Below are 25,474 nucleotides of genomic sequence, written 5' to 3' on the forward strand. Positions count from 1 at the left end.
TGGCACCACCTATAATTTCAGCACTTGGAAGGTAAAGTGGAAGAATCAGGAATTCAAGACCAGTTTGGCTCTCTAGAGGCCAACCTAGGATATACAAGATGCTGTCTCAAAAAGAAATAGGAAGCAAGCTAGGTGGTGGCAGTGCATGTCTTTAATCTCAGCACTCAGGAGGCAAACAGGAGGCAGAGGTAGGCAGATCTCTACCTAGTCTACAAAATGAGTTCCAGGACAGTCAGGGCTACATAGAGAAACCCTGTCTTGAAAAACAAACAAACAAAAAATATTAAACAGAAAGTATTTACCTGAATGGGCTAATCCATTCCACATGTACTATGTATCGAATATATTTGAATATAGAGTTCTAGCAAAGAAGTCTAAATACTCCAGAGCAGGAGGGTTATCTCTTCTCTTTTCTGTAATCAAGATGTATAAACTAATTACTAAGATTAAAGACAGGAATCTGGCTTGATGGCACACTTCAGTAATCCTATACTACTGAGGTGGAGGCAGGAGAATCAGGATTTCAAGGTCATTAACCACACACAGCAAGTTGGAAGCTAGCCTGGGCTATGCAAGACCTTGTCTCAAAAATTTACAAAATTGGGATGGGATATCAGTGGGATGGCTCAGTGGGTAAAGGTGCTTGCTGACAAGTCTTACAGGCTGAGTTTGATCCCAGGGACCCCCGTGGTGGAGGGAGACAATTGACTCCTAGAAGTTGTCACATACATGGTGTGGCTTGTGCATCCACACACACTGGCAGACAGCAGACAGGGAGTCAGCAGACAGAGGTAAACTTTTTTCCTTTGTTATTTTAAGACAGGATTTTTTTTTTTAATATGACCATGACCCTGGCTGTCCTGGAACACTCTGCAGACTAGGCTGGCCTGAAACTCAGAGCTCTACCTGCCTAGGCCTTGAGTGCTGGGACTAATCCCCATCCCCAGCTCAGACCTAGTTTTGACCTAGCACAGCTCCTTCCTAGTCTGTGGCCTCAGGCACATGCTCAACCCCTCAAGCCTAATGTTATCACCAATGCTGAGCAGATAGCATGGGAACCTACTTCAAAGTTTTGTTGGGAAAATTAAATGAAAAACAACATGTTTAGCTCGGTTGTGGATACTCCGGCCTTGTATTTTGATCCTAATTCCCCTTTCCTGTGAAGGGCTGCAGAGGAGGAGTGAGTCATTACACAGGTGATTTCTAGTGAACCTTCTGCCCATCTTAATTTGTAAAATAAAGGCTGGAGCCAGTGATTGGGTGGAGGAAGGGGAGGTGGAGATATAAAGGTTGGTGGGAAGAGAGCAGGGGGAGAATGACTGGAGGAAGCAGGAGGTAGAAGGACAGACACAGGGTTTAGAAAATCCTCAAGTTATAAGGGTCTCATAGCTGGGGAACAGAGTAGTGTACGGGTATCTGCCCAATCTAGGCTTATAGAATATATTCATAATTACTGAGTTGTGTTTTCATTGACCGGTCTTATTTGGGTTAGAGATTTAAATATCTCCCACAACATAGCTCAGTAACTTAGACGCACTCTCTGGCATATTCACCACAGAAACAGATAATAGAAATAACATAACAAGACTGGAAAGTTGGCCCAGTTGTTAAGAGCACTTGTTCTTGCACAGGACCTGGCTTAGTTTCCAGCACTCACATGGCAGCTCACAGCTGTCTACACCCCAGTTCCTGAGCACCAGCTGTGGACACAAATACCAGCAAAACAATCAAACACATGAGATAAAGTATATAAATATTTAAAAAAACTTGAAAAAAACCAAGAAAGAACATAAATGTTACTTTATGTCAGTGACTATGCTAAGTACTTTAAATACAACATTGTCCTATTTACTCTTTCTCTGGTGGTTTGAATGAGAATGGCCTCTATAGTCTCATATGTTTGAATGCTTGGGCCCTAGTTGGTGGAACTATTTGGTAAGGATTAAGAGGTGTGGCCTTGTTACAGGAGGTAGAGGTGTGTGATAGGGGAATGGACTTTGAAGTTTCAAAATCCCACCCCATTCAATCTCTCTCTCTCTGTGTGTGTCTCTCTGTCTCTCTGTCTCTCTGTCTGTCTGTCTCTCTCTGTCTCTGTCTCTGTCTCTGTCTCTGTGTCTCTCTCTGTCTCTGTCTCTCTCTCTCTGTGTCTCTCTCTGTCTCTGTCTCTGTCTCTCTCTCTCTCTGCCTTGTGGTTCTTGTCTTAATATGTAAGGTTTCAGCTACTGCTCCAGTACCATTTCTTCTGCATCCTGTCATGTTCCTTGTCACAGTGATCATGGACTCGCCCTCTGAAACTGTAAGCGGGTTGCCACCTAAATGCTTCCTTTTGTAAATTGTTTTCTTCGTGGTGTCTCTTCAAAGCATGTTTTTTGTAACCAAGACACCTTCTGTTCTGAGATAGGGTCTCCTGGTAGGTCAAGCTGGGTTTGAACTTTTAATTATCTTGCCTGATTCTCCCAGTTATGGGATTACAGATGTGTACCACCATGCGCCAAGAGAAAGATGCTATTTTTACTCAAATTGTACTTTCAAGATGCACTGAAGGCAGGTGTGATGGCACACACCGTTACTCCCAGCACTGAGGAGGCAGAGGCTGGCAGATCTCAGAATTCGAGGCTAGCATGTTCTTACAGAGTCCCAGGACAGCCAACATTAAACACAGAGAAACCCTGTCTCAAAACAAAAACAAACAAAACAGATGCACTGAGATTTAAGATTTAAGTAATTTCAAAAATTAGAGGGCCATACAAATAGTCTGTATAATTGCCCTCTGGTGTATGTATGTAATTTGAACAAGCTGAAATGCATATACAAACATATTTACATGCCCACTGTTGCCAGTCTGAGATTCTTTGGACTTCTATCTATGACTCATGAACCTGGAATAGCACCCTGATTGTGGACCCAGATTGAACCCAGGGCCTCTGCTAGGTAAGCACTTTAACACTGAGGTAAACCTTTAGCCCCTGATGGGGTGGGTGCTTTATTGCAAAGGGTAGTATAAAATGCATTGCAAAACTACAAATCTGACTGTACCTTTCCCTAGGGCCTTGATGAAATCCTTTACCTAAAGTCTTATTTTTACTTATTCACTTTATATCCACTCCCAGTCACCCCTCCCACAACTACTTCCCCATCCCTTTCTCCCAGGTGGGGGTCCCTCTAGGTATCCCCCCATGGAGGCATATCAAGTCTCTGTGGGGCAAGACAAGGCAGCCCAGCTAGTAGAAAATATCCCATATTCAGGCAACAGCTTTTGGGATAGCCCTCATTCAAGTTGTTCGGGATCCACATGAAGAACAAGCTAAACATCTGGTACATATGTGCAGGAGCCCAGGTCCAGCCCATGTATGCTCTTTAGTTGGTGGTTCAGTTTCTGAGAGCCTTAAGCATCCAGGTTAGTTGACTCTATCTTGAGCCTTAGTTTCCTCATCTGTAATATGGAGGGACTAGCTCAGCTTTAATCAATGTTTAGGAGTCAGTTCTCTTTGTCCTCTGTAGGTTCCAGGATCCAACTGAGGCAGTCAAATTTACATGGCACTTCACCCCTGAGCCATCTTGCCAGCTCTGACATACATGGGTTGCTTCTACTCCTACCATGAAAGGCATTATTACAGCTCTTTCTTAGAGACATAGGGACTTTGGGCAGGGGACTGAGGGTGAAGGTATGAGGGAAGGAAATTCTTTTCAAATAAAACAGGGAAAATGCTTCAGCAGACTTGCCCTTCTCAAAGTTGCTGTAGGCCTGTAGCTCACATCCTGTGCGAAGTCAGAAATGATAAATTCATTTCGGGTGTGTGTCGGGGAGGGGGCAGCTCTTGTGATTTTGTGAAAATTGTTAAAGATTTTTATTTATTTTTATTTCATGAGTGTTTACATATATGTATACCACACATGTGCCTCTTGTCTTCGAAGGTCAGAAGAAAGAATTCAGTCCTCTGCAACTAGAGTAACAGCCAGTTGTGAATGACTAGGTGGGATCAAAACCCAGGTCCTCTGAAAGACCAGAAAGTGTTCTTTACCTCTGAGCCATCTATCTAGACCCAACTCTAGTTTTCTAAAGATTTATTTATTTTATGTATGCAGCTGTCTTCAGACACACCAGAAGAGGGCATCAGATCCCATTACAGATGGTTGTGAGCCACCATGTGGTTGCTGAGAATTGAACTCAGGACCTCTGGAAGAGCAGTCAGGGCTCTTAACCACTGAGACATCTCTGCAGCCCTAGACCCAACTCTTGGTTTCTACTTCTCCACATTCATTCTTTAAACTTGGGCCTAGGGGAGCAATATCCTTTTACATCCCAGATATAGAGAAGTAGATGCCAGCCATTAAAAACACCAAGTTTAAAAAACTTTCTGAGAAGAAAAGGTTCCAAGAAAAATATGCACTTCACTACCATACCACCTGGTGGCAGCAGACTCAGCCTTTGCTGACTGCTCATGGCTGCCGGCTGAGAAATCTGCATAGTCCAGGAACAGAAAAGCAGTCAAGATTGTTAAGGTGGGGAGGAGAGGGGTAGGGTGCTGTGGGGTGCTGTGGGGTGCTGTGGGGTGGGAGTCGGGTGATTGTGAGAAACCAGCTGGTGCGTGTATGTTCAGAAGCTGGGGGAGATCCTGAAATGGACGTGTAATCTCAGCTGAGAGTCTTTCTGAGAGAAACAGGAGTTACTGGCACTCAGAGCAAATCAGTTGTTATACCATTGCCTGAGGTGACTTAGGTCAGTTATCCCAGTACCTGAGAGAGGCAGAAGGATCAGGAGTTCAGGGTTAGCCTCATATGGCTTTTGAGGCCAGCTTTGTCTAAACGAGAAACAGTGTCTCAAAAAACAAACAAACCAACAAACAGGGTTGGGAAGATGGTTCTGGTGGCTCTTCCCTCCAAGCCTAGGACCACATGAAAAAAAAGAGAACCAACCCTTCCAAGTTTGTCCTATCACACACACACACACACACACACACACACACACACAGTAACTAAATAAACAAATGTAAAAATAATATAAACGCTGATCTATTATAAGTTGTGTGTGGGGAAAGTAGGTATTCTCTCTCTCTGTATATATATTTATATATACTTTATATATACAGATATATGTATGTACATATATATGTGTGTATATATGCATATGTGTATATGTGTATATATGTATATATGTGTATATATATGTATATATTTCAAATGTGTTTATTTTATGTGCTTGAGTGCGTTGTCTGCATGTATGTCCACCACATGCATGCAATGTTTGATATCTCAGGTGATCAGAAGAAGCTATCTAGAACTGGAGTTAAAGATATAACTGGAGTTAAAGATGGTTGTGAACCACCATTTAGGTGCTGGAGGAACGGTTGAGCGTCTCTCCAGCCCATTCACCTCAAATATTTTAAAAACAAAGCACAAACAAATAAAACCCTTTCCCAGCGGTGGTTACTGAAATAGCTGTTTTCCTTCTTACCACTAGAGGGCAGAATATAAAAAGACTGGAGCAGTTTCACTCTCCCAAACAGGCTAATTAGCCCTGGAGGAATTCTGAGTGTTAAAGAGGAGTAAGTCTTGAATTTGCTAACAAATATATCTATCTGTCCAAGATATTTCTGGCTCATACATTTTCAATAGTTTCTTAAAGGCTCCAGAGTAAAATCTGAGCTAATGAGAATGGCACACAAGACTCTCCCCACTTGCCCTTGGTCTTCCCTCCTAATTTTATCTTTTTACCCTCTGCTCTGGAGGTAGTATGGGATGTTGGGGCCAGCCAATCAGAAGCCAGCGAATCATCCCTCTCTGTGACATTGTATTAATCTGTAATTCCTATCTAGCCTTTGTCTTAGTAAGGCTGCCCCGCCACTGCCCAGCCCTCCATTACTTTTAAAACAAATATCCTGCTATTCTTAAAATGTTTTCAGCCAGGCATGGTGGCACACACCTTTAATCCCTGCACGTGGGAGGCAGAGGCAGGCCGATTTGTTGCATTTGAGTCCAGCCTGGTCTACAGAGTGAATTCTATGTTAGCCAGGGCTACAGAGAAACCTTTGTTTGTTGTTTTGTTTTTGTTTTTGGAGACAGGGTTTCTCTGTGTAGACCTGGCTGTCCTGGAACTCACTCTGTAGGCCAGGTTGGCCTTGAACTCAGATATCTGCCTGCCTCTGCCTCCCAAATGCTGGGATTAAAGGTGTGTGCCACCACTGCCCGGCTGAGAAACCTTATTTTTAAAAAAAGTTTTAGGTTTATTTATTTTCTGTGTATGACATTGAACCAGGGCCTTTCCCTGTGCTAGGAAAGCACTCTACCACTGAATTTCACCCTCAGTCCCATATTAGAACCTGACTATTGATTTATAACATACCTGGCATAGAAACTTTAGATTCTGTCTTCTCTCTTCCTCTTCCTTCCCCTCTCCCTCTCTCTCCCCTCTTCTCTCTCTCCCTCCCTCCCTTGGTCCCTCCCTCATTTGATTTGTGTGTGTGTCTTTGTGGAGGTAAGAGGACAGCTTTGCAAAGTCAGTTATCTCCTTTCTCTGTGGGTTCTAAGAATCCAACTCTGTTTTTAAGCTTGTATTTCCAGTCAACATGCCCTTTACCTACTGAGACATCCTGCTGCTTCCCCCAACCCCACCCCTTGAGAGATTTTTTTTCAAGGAAAATCTCTGTTTCATCGGGAGAGTCCTTGCTTAGCTCATCAGCGGATATGCTAGGCTCCATCCCCAGCCCTGTGCTTGCTCAGCACTGGAGGACCTAAGTTCCATCCTCAGCACTGCCAAAAGAAAGAATGCATAACAGCAAGCAAGCAAGCAAGACAGTTGAGGGGTGAGAATGGGAGCTAAGGTTTTTAGCTGAAAAGAAACCTTAAGCTTAGTATCTCAAAAAAGAAAATGAAAAACACAGACTAAACTCAGTTGTAGAACATTACCTAGCATATGAAAGACTCTGAGTTCAAGCCTCAGCACTGAAGAAAAGCAATACTAAAACCAAGCATTTTAATTTAAAGAAAGGAAGCGACTGATAATTCCTTTTTTTTTTTTTTTTTTTTTTTTTTTTTTTTTTTGCGACTGATAATTCTAAAAGAGGCCCCAGCACGGGAAAACAGCTAAGTCATGCTAATGATTAAGCAGTTGGGTAAAAATGCCAAAACTCTGTCCTGCTCCTCTGGCCTTTCTGGGATATATATCTTTAGAGTAAAATGGCTGAGCTAAGTGGAGCCTTTTTGTAACTCAAAATGCCTGACACATGAACCATTTATCTGTTTATGTTTGGGAAGAACTTAGGTAGCCTTCAAGGCAGCTCCTGGCTCCTGCCTGTTCTCTCTCTAACAAAGTAGCATTGGCCATGTTACCTAATACTTACTATTGGTTGTCTTTCTCTGGAATTTTATCATTTTTTTTTTTCCAGACAGGGTTTCCCTGCATATCTCTGGCTGTCCTGGAACTCACTATGTAAACCAGGCTGGTCTTGAACTCACAGACATCCACCTGCCTCTGCCTCCTGAGTGCTGGGGTTAAAGTACATCACTATACACAACTTAGACTGTAAGTTCTTTGAGGACAGGATACCTTGTCTGTTCCCAGCAGCACACCGTGTCCCGCAGTGGATGCCGATATTGTAGAGATACTCAGCTTAGGAAAGCAGACACTGCTCTACACGTTATAGATTTCCATTTATTTCATCTACATGAAAGCCCTCTGAAAAGCTACTGTTACACAGTAGCTCGTTTGACAGGGAGGGAAAATGAAACAGAGAAAACCTTGACAATGGCTGCAAAGCAGGGGGACAGAAGGGATTCAAATCGGGAAGCTTGGCTCTAGAGAATAAGCACTTAGCAATTTAGTCATATAACCTGAACTGCAGGGGAATGTATTTAAGAATGGTAGTTAATATGTTAATATGAGGACATGATATATATATATATATATATATATATATATATATATATAATATTTTATGTATATGAGAGGACATCTGATCCCCCTGGAACTGGAGTTGTAGATGCATGTGACCCTTAGAACTCTACAACAGTAGCCAATGCTCTTGACCATTGAACTGTCTCTCAGGCCCCTATTTGTTCAGAGCAGTTTTATACGTATTATCCAAGTATATCAAGAGTCTGCTCACCAGGCAGTGGTGGCGCATGCCTTTAATCCCAGCACTTGGGAGGCAGAGGCAGGCGGATTTCTGAGTTCGAGGCCAGCCTGGTCTACAGAGTGAGTTCCAGGACAGCCAGGGCTACACAGAGAAACCCTGTCTCGAAAAAAACCAAAAGAGTCTGTTCATGTTTTTTTTAATTTAATTTTAATTTTTATATATATATTGGTACCTCATATCGATGCATCACATGTGTGTCTGGTGCCTTTGGAGACAGAAGAGGGTGTCAGATCCCTTAGAGCCAGAGCCATAGACAGTTGAGTCTCCATGTGCATGCTGCGAAACTCAAACCTCTGGCAGAACAGCCCGTGCTTTTAACTGCAGAGCCCCCTCTCAGAGCCCTTTGTGTGAAATCAGCCAGCAGTTCGACTCCTGAAATATCCAGATTCTCCCCTGTAAGCACAGCGAGTCAATAGACAAGGAAAGAGCATGGGCAGACTTCTTTTGTAAATTTCTTGGCCTTTGTACAGCTGCAAACACCTGACAGGTGGCCAGCTTTCTAGGCTAGTATCTAGAGAAAGCATTGTATATGGTATGAAAACCTTTCCTCTGGGGCTAAGCAACCACTTTCTTGGTTATTCCCCAAAGTGCCAGTTTTTCCATCAACCCAACAATGGAGAGTGTATGTGGGGTGGAAGGGGAGGGTGGATGTAGCGGTGATTCCACTTTGTACTATTGTTTTTAAAGGATTCTGGCTGTAGGGAGCTCTCGCAGATGCCTTTATTGGCAGCTTCAACCCGTTGCTTTTGAGTTGCCATGGCAACAGGAAGCCAAACCCGGGTGGTGGTGGTGGGGGGACGGGACTGTTTATTGGTGAGTGATAAGGAGCCAAATGAAAAGACAGTTCTTTGAGGGAAGCCTGGGGTTGTTGGGGGGTGGAGCAGCGTGTTTATGTATTAGCATAGGGTAAATCCAGATGCCTCTTGGCACTATGGATACGCAAGCAGCTGAAAGCAGGGCAAACAGGAAGGCTACCTAGGAGCTTCCTGGCATGGTTTCTTCTTCTAATTGCATGTAGCTCAGAGATCTGAGTGAGTGACCAGGGGAGAGGTCTGATGCTAGCAACTGTTCAGCACAAACACGTTCTAAAGTATTAATGGTGCCCAGTAGGACCAGGAAGAGTCTGCGCGATTTTCTGAAAGCCAGGAAATAGCGGGAGCTGCCTGTACCGGGATAAAACCCACCTGGGAGGTGAGTGAGGTTTGCGTTTGAACTGAATTCCTGGGGACACAACCATATGGCTTCTACTGACTGCCATCCTCCACACGGTATGTATACCCCTCTTAGAGAGCAGCTAAAATCTACAGAAGATTGTGTTCTCGCCATTACCTAAAATCCCTCCCCTGCGATCAGCTGGAACTCTTCGATCAAGTCTCAGGGTCTCCCAGTTCATCTTACTAGCCTGACTTCCTGCCCCAAGACTAGGGTCCTCCTTCCCCTTTCCCAAGCCACTTTCCCACATCTCTTGATTTTTTTCCTCCTTAGAGTAGGAGGCTCCAGGGGACCACAGCTGACTCCTCCAGCACACAGGACTGAATCATCCCGCAGGCGTCAGAGCGGGTAGCAACAGCTCCGCTGATCTGTATGCAGCCCCAACTCCCTCGCCAGTTCAGAGTTTTGGAGCCGTCTTGTAAAGAACAGTAAAGAACAGAACACAGATGGCTGGTAACAGGATCCCACAGGGGCCTCCTTTCCCACTGAGCTCATCCTGTTAATCCTTTTACAGAAGAGAACATAACTGGTAAATGGAGAAAGGGAAAGAAAAGAGTCTAGCTTCTACAGAGTCTACAAGCCCTCTTCTGTAGGTCTTGGTAGGAGGTCTCCTGTAAGGATTCTCCACATCTTTTAGATTTCCTAGCCAGATTCCCTTCTCCCTGACCACTTCTTCCCCTTCAGTCCTCCTATTTTCCATCCCAGTTCTCTGTTCTTTATGAATGTCATCTGTTTTTTTGTTTGTTTGTTTGTTTTTGGTTTTGTTTGTTTGTTTGTTTTTCGAGACAGGGTTTTTCTGTGTAGTCCTGGCTGTCCTGGAACTCACTCTGTAGACCAGGCTGGCCTCAAACTCAGAAATCCACCTGCCTCTGCCTCCCAAGTGCTGGGATTAAAGGCGTGCACCACCACTGCCCTGCCCGGCTTTCTTTTTATTTATGCTTATTCATTCGTGTGTGTGTGTGTGTGTGTGTGTGTGTGTGTGTGTGCATGCATGCCACATCATGTCTGAAGAGGTCAGAGGACAACTTTCAGGAATTTGTTCTCTCCTTCTATCACAGGTCTCAAGTATTGAACTCAAGTCATCATACTCAGTGGCATGATCCATTTCATCAGTCCTAGCATGATGGTTTTCTTCCTTCTTCCCTCCTTTCTTCCCTTCCTCCCTCCCTCCCTCCCTTCTTCCCATCTTTCTTTCTTTCTTTCTTTCTTTCTTTCTTTCTTTCTTTCCTTCCTTCCTTCCTTCCTCTCTTCCGAGTTTTAAAAATTATTATTACTTTTTTACATCTATTTTTCCTGTGTATGTGGAGGAGTGCTGTGCACACTGTCATGGGTATGGAGGTCTCAGGACAGACTTTAGGAGTTCCCTCTCTCTCCTTCCATCAGGCGGATCCTGGGTGTTAAACTCAGGCAATCAGGCTTGGCCACAGATGTCTCTATCCACTATGCCCATGTTTTTCTCTTCTCTTCTCTTCTCTTCTCTTCTCTTCTCTTCTCTTCTCTTCTCTTCTCTTTTCTTTCTTTCTTTCTTTCTTTCTTTCTTTTTTAGAATTATTTGTTTATTTTATGTATATGAGTACAGTGTAGTTGTCTTCAGACACACCAGAAGAGGGCATCAGATCCCATTACAGATGGTTGTGAGCCACCATGTGGTTGCTGGGAATTGAACTCAGAACCTCTAGAAAAACAGTCAGTGCTCTTAACCACTGAACCGTCTCTCTAGCCCCACCCCCCCCATGGCTTTTTTTTTTTTTTTTTTTAATAATGCTTTTATATTCTTTCTTGGAAGATCAGATGGTAGGCTGTGGACCGACTGTGTGACTTTGAGTTAGATGTCATTCCTCTTAAAGGATCTTCTTCACTTCAGGAAACAAGGATGGTTGGTTGAAGTCTGTGTAAACCACAGGTGAAAAATTAAGCATAGGTTGGTATTGTCCTTGCCATCGAAGACTAGAAGTGAGCCAGGCATTCACAGAGGCAGGTGAAGCTCTATGAGTTCAAGGCCAGCCTGGTTTACAGAGTGAGTTCCAGGACAGCCAGAGCTATACAGAGAAACCCTGTCCTGAAAAATGAAAATAAAAATAAAAAGAAAGAAAGAAAGAGAGAGAGAGAGAGAGAGAGAGAGAAAGAAAAAAAGAAAAAGAGAGTACCAGGGTGTTTGTGCTGTCAGGTCAAATGCCACTGTTCAATTTATGTGATTACCAAGGGCTCAGCTGACACAGGGCTGTGGCTGGACATGGTTCCTTTGTTCAGACAGTAAACACGTGCAGTGTCAACTATAGTCGTGTGTTTTGCTCTAGTTAAAGCAAGAAGAAGGCTGCACCTCAGGACACTGCACCTCATTCTGTCTGACCAGGCACTCTCTGGCAACATGTTTTTCCTGTCTTTCTTTGTAACTGGTAATTAGGTTCTCAGCTGAGCTGTCAGGCATCTTGACAGGTTTCATGGGCAGTCACCATCTGACAATTTACAACTTTGGGTTTTTCACAGCTGGAGTGTTCCCTCCCAGGAAACCAAAGTGTCTGGATCCTCTGCTCTCCCCATTGTTTGAAGAGCATGGTCTGAGAGGAAGGCCAGCTTTCTCAAGGCATTATCTAGATTTCAGGCAAAGTGGAGATGGGAAATCTTTGCACATGTGCCTGTGAGAGCTGACTGTGTGGTTTGGTAATGATGTGGGAGTCATCAGAACTTTTTTTTTTTTTTTTTTTTTTTTTTTTTGAGACAGGGTTTCTCTGTGTAGCCCTGGCTGTCCTGCAACTCACTCTGTAGACCAGGCTGGCCTCGAACTCAGAAATCCGCCTGCCTCTGCCTCCCAAGTTCTGGGATTAAAGGTGTGTGCCACCACCGCCCAGCCCAAGGATGATCTTGAACTTCGGGTCCTTCTGCCTCTATCTGTGCTAGGATTACAGCTATAATCTACCATACCTGCTTTACAGAGAGCTGAAGATTAAGCTCAGAACTTCTTGCATGCTAACAACTCTTCCAACTGAGACCCAACCCAAGACACATTTCTTTTTTTGGAAGGGGTTTGTTTGGGATTTTTAAAAAATTCTTATTTTATTCTTGTGTATTTATATGCATACATATATATATGCATGTGGAGGTCAGAGTGTAGGCATAACGTTTTTGTACATGGTGTAAAAGTTTACCCTAGTGTTATTTAAATGCTGATCTCTCTATTTGTCTGCCCTCCCTCACATCTTGTTTCAATCCAGGCACAACATTGTAATGCTTATACCAAGAATCTCCTGTCTCAAGTCTGTGTGAACAATTCTTACCATTTATTCTCTGCTTGGTCAATAAATGCTGATCACCTAATGGCTGGGCAGAATAGAGAATAGGGCAGGATGTCTGCCAACCAGAGGGAGGAGAGAGAGAGAGAGAGAGAGAGAGAGAGAGAGAGAGAGAGAGAGAGACTCAGATGAGTGAGGAGGATGGAGGATCTGGAGCCATGAGGAAAGACAGAGTCCGGAGAGAGATCATGGAAACACACCTGAAGCCCAGAGAACCAGATCAATAACAATATGCAGGTATCATGGGATGGGACTGGGAGGCAGCCAGATTACCACAGAAGGCTAAGGTAGATCATTTAACTGCTCAGCTATTGAGGTGTAGTTTTAAATAAATCTTGGTTTCTCTGTGTAGTTATTGGGTACTAGCATAAGGTAAAGAAATAAAGCCACTGGCTTAATTCACTGATTATATTTATATTAAATACATAAGCTTTACACCAGAGGTTGACATCTTGGTTGTCTTTGTGAATGACTGCCCACTTTAGTTTTTGAGACAGGGTCTTTCACCAAACCTGGAGCTTGCCAGTTTGGATAGAGTGACTGGCTAGCCAGCCCCAAGGACTTTCCTGTTTCCACCTCCCCAGTTGTGGGATTATAGGTGTAGGCCTCAGAGCCCAGCTTGCTTTTTATTTTTAGATCTATTTATCTTTATTTCCTGACTATGAGTGTTTGCCTATGTGTGTTTAAGTGCACTGCATGCATGCCTAGTGCCTGTAGCAGTTCCAAGGGCATCAGGTCCCTTGGAACTAGTCTTATGGTTGGTTGTGAGCCACTATGTGGGTGCTGGGAACTAACTCTTGGACCTCTGGGGCTCTGCAAGAGCAACAAGTGCTCTTAACTGTTGAACCATCTTTCCAGCCTCAACACCCAGCTCTTAAGTAAGTTTGGAGGACTGGATCACAGATCACAGGTCCTCTATGGACATATGGGCATGCAAGTGCTATGGTCCTGGTCTTGGGTGTTGGTCAGAAGACAACCTTCCAGAATCAGTTCTCTCTTTCTACCACATAGGGTGTGTGTGTGTGTGTGTGTGTGTGTGTGTGTGTGTGTGTGTGTGTCTGTCTGTCTGTCTGTCTGTCTGTCTGTCTGTCTTCAATGCTGGGGATGAATGTAGGTGATGCACTTGCTAGGCCAGTTCTCTGCTCTGCATCTTGAGCTTCAGCTTGATGTTTTGAATGACAAAGCTGAAGAGAGAGAAAGTTCAAATAAAACCCTTGAGAGTTCATAGAGAATGGAAAACCTTACCAGCAACAGTGATGTAACAGGGCTAGGAGCTGCAAAAGGAGCATTGCTTGAGTCTGGGAGCTCTCAGGTCATCAGCCCCAGCAGCAGAGAGTGTGTGTATGCGCGTGCGTGCGTGTTCGTGCATGCGTGTGTGTGTGTGTGTGTGTGTGTGTGTGGTGTGTGTGTGTCTGTGTGTCTGTGTGTATGTGCGTGTGCGTGTGTGTATGCATGTGTGTGTGTGTGTGTATGGGGGGTTCTCAATTCTTCAGTTCTTTTCAGTCTAGGTCAGAGTTCCTCAGATTGGCTTTGATGTTTATCCTGATCATGGCACCAGTCAGACTGTCCCACAAAGCCAATCGTACTGCTCATCTCTTGTCTTCTCTAGTAACCATGGTCCTGGGAAGCAGGACCTCTCTTCACAGTCTACTAGGGGATAGTACTGCTGAGTTTAGTGTGTTCCAGGGGTGGAATGTATTTACTAGAGTAAACCATGATGTCCAATGTTCCCCTAGGTCTGGCTCAAGATGGTGAGTTAGTCCTTCAGATTCAGTCAGGGCCAGTGGTTGTTACAAGGTTTTCTCTGGCATCTTGGAAAAAATAATTTCTCTTTCTCTTTCCCTTGAGAGTTTCTAATGGTGACAACAATAATGAAATAGTTAATTTTGTTCATTAATTAATTTTATTAATTATCAATCTATTTAATTCATGTTTGTTAATTAAAGTTTATTGAGTGCTTATCCTGTATCACACAGAGTTAGAAACACTGAGCTTATTTTATTGTGTTCACAATAACCATATTAAGTATGTATGAATATTATTCCTTTTCATAAATGGTAGAATTGAAGGAGAAAGAAAAAGAGAGAGAGAGAGAGAGAGAGAGAGAGAGAGAGAGAGAGAGAGAACAGATAGCCCAGAGCCTCACAAATGTAAACATGTTAAACATGTATTCTACCACTGAACTTTATTGCCAACCTGGCACAGAAAACGTGACTAAATTGTCAAGGGTCTGACAATTAGCCAACAATTTGACTAGCTGTCAAATGTATTTTCATAGGCTTGAGAGAATGTAAGGACTGGAATATTTGCTGCCTCTTGCTGTAAAGTCCCAAGCCAAGGGATTACACTGGAAGACCTGTCCTGGAGTTTCAACCAGATCATTTAAACTCTGTAACTGCCAAGCCAGCCTTCACCCTAGACCTCTGTTTGCTTTCCTTGTAAAGTCTCATGTGTTGCACCTGGCCTTGTTGAACTCAAACTTCTGATCTTCCTGTCACTGTCGCCCAGATTCTTGGATTATAGCTGTATACTACCGTGCCTTGATTGATGAAGTGCTGAGACTTAAACCCAGGACATTGTGTAGGCAAGCCTTGAGCTGTTTCCCACATTTATGTGTGTATGTGTGTATGTGTGTATGTGTGTATGTGTGTATGTGTGTGTGTATGTATACATGTATGTATCATGTACATTGGTATATGCATGGAGGACAGAGGTTAAAGTTGGGTATCTTCCTTAATTGCTCTCTACTTTGGTTTTTTGTCATTTGAGACAGGGTCTCTTTACATAGCTTGGCTGTCCTAGAAGTCACCATGTAAACTGGGCTGACCTGGAACTTAAAGAGATTCACCTGCCTCTGCCTCCCAAGTGATAGACATAAAGGCATGTGTCGCCAAGCCTAGCTTTTAAAAATTAATTAACTAATTGATTATTTAATTATTCCTTCAGGGGCTAGACTTTTTACATATGTCTGAAGGCTCCCAGCTCAGGTGCTCATGCTTGTGCAGCCAACACTTTACTGTAAGTTTACCTACTGAGCACAAGTAAAGTCGCTTCCCACCTAAAAATGATTCAAAGGCATCTCTAAGCCAAAATATTCTTGTTTTCCTTAAGCCGTTTTGTGTCTGGTTTTGTGTCATTTAGAACCAAAGTGTTTTCTTTCCCATGAGGCTGTCGTCTCCAGATAGGACTACTGTCTTACTCACTTCTACATCCAGAGCCTGGCCGTAATGGACATAGCTGACATTCAGTGAGTACTTGGCCTGTCAGTTCAGTCATTCCACAGACATTTCCCATGGTGTGCTAGAAGCTGGGGTTGGTGTAGAAAGTGGGGATCAAACTGAGTGTGTGGGTGTTGTTCATCTACAGTGTGAGGGAGAGAAGCCACTGGGAAGTGAGTAGGAGAGTAAACTCCAGGCAAACATAGGCTCTTTTGCTGGAGTCCTCAGAAACTGCTGTTACCTTGGTACCATGTGTTTGACTGGTGTGTGTTTCTGAGTGTCTGCACATGCCATGTGTTTTCAGGGCTGTCTGAGGTTCTAGGAATGTTTAGAATGCATCTCTGTGGGATGGACACGCCACAGTTACATCACATGCATCATGTATTTTCTAGGAGATATCTCTGTGAAACTTAAAGTCTCAAAAGTATATCCTGGGGCTGGGGGGGCGTGGTTCAGCAATTTAGAGCACTGAGTGCTCTTCGAGAGGACTTGGGTTTTATTCCCAGCACCCACATGGCAGCTCACAACTGTCTGTAACTGTAGTTTCAGGGGAATCTTTTGGCCTCTGTGGGCACTACATATAGGTGGTTCACAGACATACATATAGACAAACCCCTATAGACATGGAATTAAAATAAAATTAATTGTTGTTCATTGGAGTTGTTCATTTGGAGTCTATACACTGTTATATCAGATCTAGAAGTTTCCATTTGCTTTTGGCTGGCTAAACCAGGATGATATAGCTTTGGATCTTTTATAGTCATTCTTCTTAGCCCTCTTTTCCTCCATTGCTAGTCCAGCATCCTGGTCCAGCATTCTTTTGTTATATGAAAACAAACCCCAAGACACTAAGATGCAAACTTTCCGAAATATGAGCTCTGTAAAGCTTCTTTGTGTGTGTGTGTGTGTGTGTGTGTGTGTGTGTGTGTGTGTAGGGTGTTGGTCTCTGTGTACCTGGCTGTCCTGGAACTCAATTTGTAGACCATGCTAGCCTCGAACTCTCAGAGATCTGACTGCCTCTACCTCCTTCCAAGTGCCACCACTGCCTGGCTCTGTGAAAGCTCCTTATGCCAGCATTTCACAAGTCTTCAGTTTTGACTTGGTGGTCCAATAGAGCAGTGGCTCACAGCCTTCCTGATGCTGTGACTCTTTAATACAGTTCCTGGGGACCCCCATCATAAAATTATTCTTGTTGCTACTTCATAACTGTAAGTTTGCTACTATTATGAATTGTAATGTAAATACTTTTGGAGATAGAGGTTTGTCAAAGGGTTGTAACCCACAGGTTGAGAACCAAGGTCATAAAGTCTCAAATGCTTTTGATTCTCTCTCTCTCTCTCTCTCTCTCTCTCTCTCTCTCTCTCTCTCTCTCTCGTGTGTGTGTGTATGTGTGTGTGTGTGTGACAGCAAGTGTGTAGTGATCAGAGAATAACTCCTGAGAGTTGCTTTTCTTCCTATACCATGTATGTCCTAGGGATTGATCTCAGGTTCTCATAGTTGGTTCACAGGCCTCCGGCCACTGAGCTGTTTTCCTGATGCCTCGGATGCCTTCAATTCTGTACTTAAAATATCTGTGCTCTGTGTCAGGAGAACTTATGGAAAGGAGATATAGATAGGTAACCATTTATATGGTGCCGTTTGATAATTAGATCAGACATCTGCCCCCCTGCTCAGAAGTTTCTGGACAGTGTGTAAGGGAAAAGCAGTTTATGCAAGAAAGCTCATATACTAAGCAGGCTGAAATATTGCATAAAACTGAAACTTTGAGAAAAAGGATTTTGTTATTAGTAAGTATAAAAACCATATTAGGGCTGACCAGATGACTCAGTGGGTAAAGGCACTGCTGCCAAGTCTAGTGTCCTGAGTTTGATCCCTAGAACGCAAACTGGAGAGAAAGAACATACTCCTAAATGCCGACCACTAACCGCCACACATTCACCATTTACACATACACAATAAATAAACATTTAAAACCATATCAATAAAAGGAGTACTTGCTTACCATGTATGAGGCCTGAAATTCAATCCTCAGTACAGAAAAGAAAAAAAAAAGGCCTCCTGATATCAGAAAACTTTTAGATTCATTTCCAGTGTGTACAGGGTATCGATGGTAATCGTCGATATGCTGGAGTACAGAGCACTAATGGCGGAGTGGGAGCTGAAGAACCCACATTTATCAGCCCACCCTTGTTCTTAGTATGGACATATAGAACCTTAAAACAAAATACAATAGCTAAAGGATCATACCCAGGGTACACACACACACACACACACACACACACAGAGAGAGAGAGAGAGAGAGAGAGAGAGAGAGAGAGAGAGAGAGAGAGAGAGAAGTGACAGAGATGGGACAAGTCTTTGGGTTTGATCCCCAACACTGCAAGAACAAGCAAACAAATTCATGACTTTTTCACACCCCCTCAACACTGGGATCAAAGCCAGGACATTGTACATGCCAGCTAAGTAGTCTATTCCCCTGAATTTTTATGGTGTAATAAATATATGCTCCTCCCCCATTTAAATTTTATTTGTTACTTTTCTTCCTTTTTTCTTTTTGAGACAGGGACTCAAATAACAGAAGCTATCCTCAAGCTTGCTATGTGGCCAAACATAGCTGTTTTGTTTGTTTGTTTGTTTGTTTTTTGAGACAGGGTTTCTCTGTGTAACCGGCTGTCCTGTAACTCACTCTGTAGACCAGGCTGGCCTCGAACTCTGATAACCACCTGTCTTTGTCGTCCGAGTGCTGGGATTAAAGGCAGCACCAAGCATACATTTGAACACCTGATCCTCCTTTGGCCTCCATCTTCAGAATCCTGGGATCACAGCCATGCACTACAATACCAGGCTGAACAGCCACTTTCAACCAAAACCAAATGATGTCTTATTTTTCAGTATTACGTAGTTAAAACAATAGCTGGGTGTGGTAGCACATACCTTTAATCTTTAATCCTAGCACTTGGGAGGTAGAGGCAGGTGGAGTCCCTGTCTCAAAAAACCAAACCAATCAAACAAACAAAATCACCACCACCCACAATAACAAAATCCTAAGGCAAACATGGAACCAGCATGCTGGTCATCTTAGCACTGGAACGGGGGAGTCAAGGGGACCAAAAATTTGAGGTTGGGCTTGGGCTGGGGATATATTTCAGTTGTTAGGGTGCTGTTTAGCATGGACAAAGTTTTGAGTTTTGATTCCCAGTACACATTTATGATTGCAGCACTTGGGCAGCGGAGGCAGGAGGATCAGAAGGTCAAGGATTTTCTCAAAGTCATCCTTGAGTTCACAACAAACTCAATTCAAAGCTAGCCTGAGCAACAAGAGGCTGTCTTAAAAAAAACAAATAAAGCTCAAAGATAATTTCAGGTGTTAAACCATTGGCTTTTTTGTGGTTTGAATGCCAGCTCTTCTGTTTCATAACCCATGTGGCACAATGCTGCTAAGAATTCACATAGCTTTTTGTTTTTTAATCTTAGCAGATGTCAGGCAAAGAAAAGCCATGACAGAAATCACCAATTGGTCTTGAAGATACATTCCAACAAAACCTCTCAGTCCACAAACATGCTGCCCAACCTCTCTCATCGTCACAGATGTCCTAGACAATCCCAGTTGTAAGACACTGATCATGGCATGCCTGCCAGTGGGGTAGTGTCAGAGCAGTGGGATAAATACTTACCCCCTTACACATAGGCAATAAAAACTAACCATGTCAAACATTTTCCATGGGTTAGGCATGGTGCTAAGCTAAGCATTTTACATGTTATTTGATTTAATCCTCTTGTAAATGTCTGAGGGGGTTAATGTCAAATCCATTTCTTCAGTGGTAGTTCAGATGGATCTCAGAGTTTTGTGCATGTCAAACAAGAATTTCATTAGTGAGCTGTGGTTATGGTCCTCAACTAACCCTATTTCACAGATGGGGAGACTTGTGCTCAGTATAGTTATTTTAATGATACAAAGTGACTGGTCACTGACAGTGGCTGAGGAAGCTGGGACTACCAAGTCAATAGTATGTTTTGTTTTGTGTTTGTTTATTTGTTTAGAGACAGGGTTTCTCTGTGTAGCCCTCACTGTCCTGAAACTATGAAGGTCAGGTTGGCCTAGAACTCACATTGATCTGCCTGCCTCTAGCTCCTGAGTGCTGGGAACAAAGGTGTGAACCACCGCTGTCAAGACTGTTTTAAATGGCTGCTGTAGCTCTTTTTGATCCACTGCTGAATTTCTTCAAGGCTGGGTTTCTTTTAGCTCTAACTTATTTATGGCTTGGTGCAGAAGTTTATCTGATACTTGAGACTGCAAGCTTTCCAGGTCAGGACTTTCTTTCTTTCTTTTCTTTCTTTTCTTTCTTTCTTTCTTTCTTTCTTTCTTTCTTTTTTTTTTTTCAAGACAGGATTTTTCTGTGTAGCCCTGGGTGTCCTGGAACTCACTCTGTAAACCAGGCTGTCCTCGAACTCAGAAATCCGCCTGCCTCTGCCTCCCAAGTGCTGGGATTAAAGGTGTGTGCCACCACTGCCTGGCTGGGTCAGGACTTTCTCAGACTGAATTTCATTCTACCATCTTTTGGTAACTCGACCCAACAGTCATTTATCCTTGTGGTTTAAAATAGAAGAATTTGTGGCTTCCACATGCAGAATCTTTTTAAAAGATTGCATCCCTCCAGTGTTCCCTACATGTTTCCCTTCCCAACCCTTCTGTCCTTTCTTCTCTCCCTTTTTCCAGTTTCTGGAATCGAATCTATGACTTTGAGCATAAGACTGGTATTTTAAAAACATGTTCATGACTTGCATCCCATCCTAGGAGAACACAGAGCTTAAGAAGTTACTTTAGGGGCTGAAGACATGGCTCAGTGGTTAAGAGCACCAGCTGCTCTTCCAGAGATCCAAGCCCAATTCCCAGCACCAACATGGCAGCTCACAACTGTGAGTAACTGTCTGTAACTGTCTGTAACTCCAGTTCCTGGGCATCCAACACCCTCACATAGACACACATGCAGGCAAAACACCGATGCACATAAAAATAAATAAGCTATTAAGAAAAAAAATGAAGCAGTAACTCTGAAGCCAGGCTTAGTGGCACAAGCCTTTAATCTCAGCACTTGGGAAGCAGATACAGGTGGATCTCTGTGAGAGATCTCTGTGAGAGATCTCTCTTCGAGAGATCCAGGACAGCCAGAGCTACATAGTGAAATCCTGTCTTGAAAAAGAAACAAACCAAACAAACATAAAACCACTAACCCCCAGCCAAAGTAACTCTGTACATGCTCAGCCTGTACATCCTAGCCTGTGAAGTTGCTTCTATCATTTGCACATCCGTCTAAAACCCATTCTGAGTGGAGAGGTACAGCCACATTGTAATCCCCCTGCATCAGCCTCCCAAGTGCTAGAATCAGTAGGCATGAGGCACCATATCACATGCTAATAAGTATACTTGTTGAATTGAGGTCACCATGACTCAGTCCTTTACTGGGTCACAATACTAAAGAGTTCCCTTAGATAGATACTCATGTTTTTCAGTGCACCTGATGACACAGTGACAAGTTATCTTTTCCACATACAGATATATGTATGGACAATAACAGGCATGACACATACTTGGGCATCTCTGACACATACCAGAAATGTATATATCATGCATATCTTTGCCAATAATAGTTGACAATACTATATGATAGAGAGTGTGCTTTGGATTCATTCATCCTAGGCTCAGATTCTAGCTCTGCCCTTACCTACTAGCTGTATAATTTGGAGTATATGAAGCAAGCTCTTGGTACCTTGGCTACTTGTAAGTGGAAGCATTAATGTTGGTAGAGTTTTGTCACTTTGAGAATAAGTTTTCTATCAAGGTCAAATCATTGGTATTAATTTTTTCCCCCCAACAATTTTCTGGCTTCAAATTTATAGATTCAAATGAAACCTAGTTGAGATATGAAAAGTACTTTCAAGTGAGATGACATTTAACTTGAATTTTGTAGGGCATTAGTGAATAAGAGAAGGCTTAGGAATTTGATCTACACCCTGGCAAGAGCGTATTAATAGTTAATGCTGTAGTAATGGGTCAAGATGGTAGCAACTTTTTTTTTTTTTTTTTTGGTTTTGAGAGTCTGAGTTCAATTCTCAGCCCTAAGCAACTTGAAACAGCTTGTGACAGGGCAACGGGGAGGAGTGGATCCACCTGTCATAGCTGAGGTGGAGGTTAAGTATGAGAGTGGAGTAGTGACAGACAAAATATAAAACCCCCAGATGGGAGCCAGCCATGGGGGTGCACATCTGTAATTTAGTACATTGAAGACTGGGGCAGGAGGATGGCCACAACTTTGAAGTTAGCGTGCCTGGGATATGTAATGAGTTTAAGGTCAGCCTGAGGTACTTTATGGAGACTCTGTATCAAAAAAACAAAAACAAAAACAAAAACATTCCCAAAACAAACAAAAGAGCCAAACCAGTCTGGAGCAAATATAGCACCAGGGAATCTGAGCTGTTCGTAACTGCCTACAACTCCAGCTTTAGGGTGTTCTAAAGTCTCTGGCCTCCGCAGGGATCCTTATTCACATACACATACCCACCATCACACCTCCACCCCACTCCCACCCACCATCACACCTCTACCCCACCCCCACCCACCATCACAGCCCCACCTCACCCCCACCCATCATCACATACACCCTACACCCACACCCACACCCCATCATACACTCCCCATACCCACATCCACCCACCCACACCCATCCACCCACACTCATGCCCACTCAAAGAATAAAAAGAACAACACTTGGGAGGCAGAGGCAGGAGAGTCTCGGTAAGTTTGGGGCCAGTCTCATGTACATATTGAGCTCCAGGACGTCCAGGGGTACACAGAGAGACTTTGACTCAAAAACAGATAGATAGATAAATAAATAAATACATATAAATCAGTCAATTAATCAAACAATCCCCCCCAAATTTTACAAACAGCATCCACGAGACAGTCTTACAAAGAGAAGAGTACCCTAAATACAATCAAGTCTTTAGGTTTAATTGCTAATTTCCAGGAAATTTGAGCTTTGAAGCAAATGTGAATGATATCACGAGAATATGGTTAAGTTCAGAACGTGGAAAAATTCTATAGAATATTCCCTACCTCCCTCCCTTCCCTCCCTCCCTCCCTCTTCCCTTCCTCCCTTTCTCCCTCTACTCCTCCCTCCCTATCTCCTTCCTTCTTTCCTGTATGCCTGTCTGCCTGCCTGCCTACTTGTCTGTCTTTCTGAGACAGGTTCCCACGTTAGCTCAGGCTGTCCTTGAATTGAAGCAATCCTCCTGCCTCAGCCTCCTGAGCTCTGGGATTATGGGCTCTTGACCTCAACAAAAAGTGCTAAGAATGAGTCACATTCTTAGGGCTTGCTAAGGCCAGCTTGGGCTATATTTTAACAACCTCGATGGATGGGTGGATGGGTGGATGGATGGATGGATGGATGGATGAGAAATTGAGAGCAAGTACTGCTTGCTTTTGCAGAGGACAGTTTTCCAGCACCCCTGTGAGGCAACTCATAACCAATGTAACTCTAGCTCCACAGTATCTGATGCCCTCAGGTACCCTCTATGGGGTCCTATATTTGTGTAAGGGCTTGCTCTTCTGATCCTGGTCAATTGACTCCCTTAGTTTACTGAAATCTTGAATTCTTCAAATTAAATTGCTTCTTATTCTTCAGAAAAGTTTTACTCATAAAACTCCCAGGACAGATCTATTTTTTGCAGTTATGTTGGTTAAAGAGCCACCATTGTGGTATCAGGGAGTCTAATTTAGGACCTTATGTGTGTTAGGCAACTGTTATACATCTGAACTCTCCCCAGGCCAGAGATTTTCTGTTCTTTTGTTGTCTTTATTGTCATTGTTGACACTTGGTCTTACTATGTAGCCAAGGTTGGCCTGGAACTCAATCCTCCTGCCTCAGCCTCCCAAGTGGCAAGATTACAGTCTTGTGCTACCACCCGTAATTCTGTATATGTATGTGCATGTGTATGGAAGCTTGTATATAAGGATGCTAGATGCCAAACATCCCCACCATGTGATTTGTGATCTGTCTGTCTGTCTGTCTGTCTGTCTATCTATCTATTTTCCCCCTTCCCTTCTCCCATTGCTCTGGCCCAAAGGTTTTGTTTTATTTATTTATTTATTTATTTATTTATTTATTTAATTTTATTTAAGTACACTGCAGCTGTCTTCAGACACACACCAGGGCATCGGTTCTTACCACAGATGGGTGTGAGCCACCATGTAGTTGCTGGGAATATGAACTCAGGGCCTCTGGCAGAGTAGTCAGTGCTCTTAACCACTGAGCCATCTCTCCAGCCTAAGCATATGTTTTCTTAAATGACTTTAGGCATTTTTTTTTTTGGATGTTTGCTTGGTTTTGAGATAGAGTTTGATATAACTCAGATTGGCTCAAATTCCTTATGCCAGGATAGCCTTCACTTTGAACCGTTGATTCTCCTGCATTCACAACAAACAACAAAATGCTGGGGGAGGTAGAGCCATGGGCCACCACACTAGGAAAACACACACACACACACACACACACACACACAAACTTTGAGTCTGTATATATGTTTATATGTATGTATATTAGTTTGTTTTTGAGACAGGTTCTCTCTATGTAGCCCTGGCTTTCCTTGAAACTTGCCTTGTAGATCAGGCTGGCTTCCAACTTACAGCGATCCTCCTGTCTCTGCCTCCTGAGTACTGGAACTAAAATTGTGCATCACCATACCCAGCTAAAAGAGATTTCTAGTTTTTAAAAAATATTTTATTTTAATTAGAGTGTGTGATGTGTCAGGATGGCCGAGTGGTCTAAGGCGCCAGACTCAAGTACTTACTTCCTTAGAGTGTGTGTGTGCGTGTGTGCACTTACACAAATATAGGACCCCATAGAGGGTACCTGAGGGCATCAGATACTGTGGAGCTAGAGTTACATTGGTTATGAGTTACCTCACAAGGGTGCTGGAAAACTGTCCTCTGCAAAAGCAAGCAGTACTTGCTCTCAATTTCCCATCCATCCATCCATCCATCCATCCATCCATCCATCCATCCATCCATTAAGGTTGTTAAAATATAGCCCAAGCTGGCCTCTAACTCAGGCTCATGATTTCCTGCCTCAGCCTCTTGTGTGATGGGATTATAGAATACAGGTGTGCCCTGTCACTACCAGTTCACTTGTTAGTTCCTCAATAACAATTACAGGCTGTTCTAGGCTAGCGATCAATCAGGTGGTGTGTGTGTTTTTAAAAATCCCTTCTAAACCCACGATAAGATTTACCTCTTTCCTACATAGGTTACTTTACTATGTATAGGTTTCACCATGTACCCCTGAATAACCCAGAATTTACTAGGTAGACCAGGCTGGCCTAGAACTCAGATCTACTTGCCTCTGTTTCCTGATTACTGGCCAAGTTTGCTTCTTTTATACTGAAAACAGTTTTTTACTCACTCTGAGTGCACAAAGCCCTTTGAGGTTCCTTTTCTTCCATCACAAATTTATAGGATGGCTTATATGCAAGTCTAACTGCCTTTCCCAAACTATTTAACCGCACAAACGCAGGTACGTAGTGATCATGCTGCCAAGTTTAATCCCTGGATCCCACGAGGAGG

The 25,474-nt window shown here is 43.3% G+C and overlaps 1 long non-coding RNA gene across 2 annotated transcripts; it reads left to right on the top strand.

Moving 5' to 3' along the window:
* Positions 1 to 4,438: 4,438 nt before the first annotated feature.
* On the top strand, positions 4,439 to 11,491 carry LOC143442744 (uncharacterized). Of its 2 annotated transcripts, XR_013111182.1 has the most exons (3): positions 4,439 to 4,503; positions 9,246 to 9,326; positions 9,621 to 11,491. It is a non-coding gene; the product is annotated as an uncharacterized LOC143442744 (long non-coding RNA). The 2 variants fall into 2 exon arrangements; XR_013111181.1 differs by lacking the exon at positions 4,439 to 4,503 and having other exon boundaries at positions 8,881 to 9,326.
* Positions 11,492 to 25,474: the final 13,983 nt, after the last annotated feature.

Source organism: Arvicanthis niloticus, chromosome 6 (assembly GCF_011762505.2).
Source record: "Arvicanthis niloticus isolate mArvNil1 chromosome 6, mArvNil1.pat.X, whole genome shotgun sequence".
NCBI classification, from domain to species: Eukaryota; Metazoa; Chordata; class Mammalia; order Rodentia; family Muridae; genus Arvicanthis; species Arvicanthis niloticus.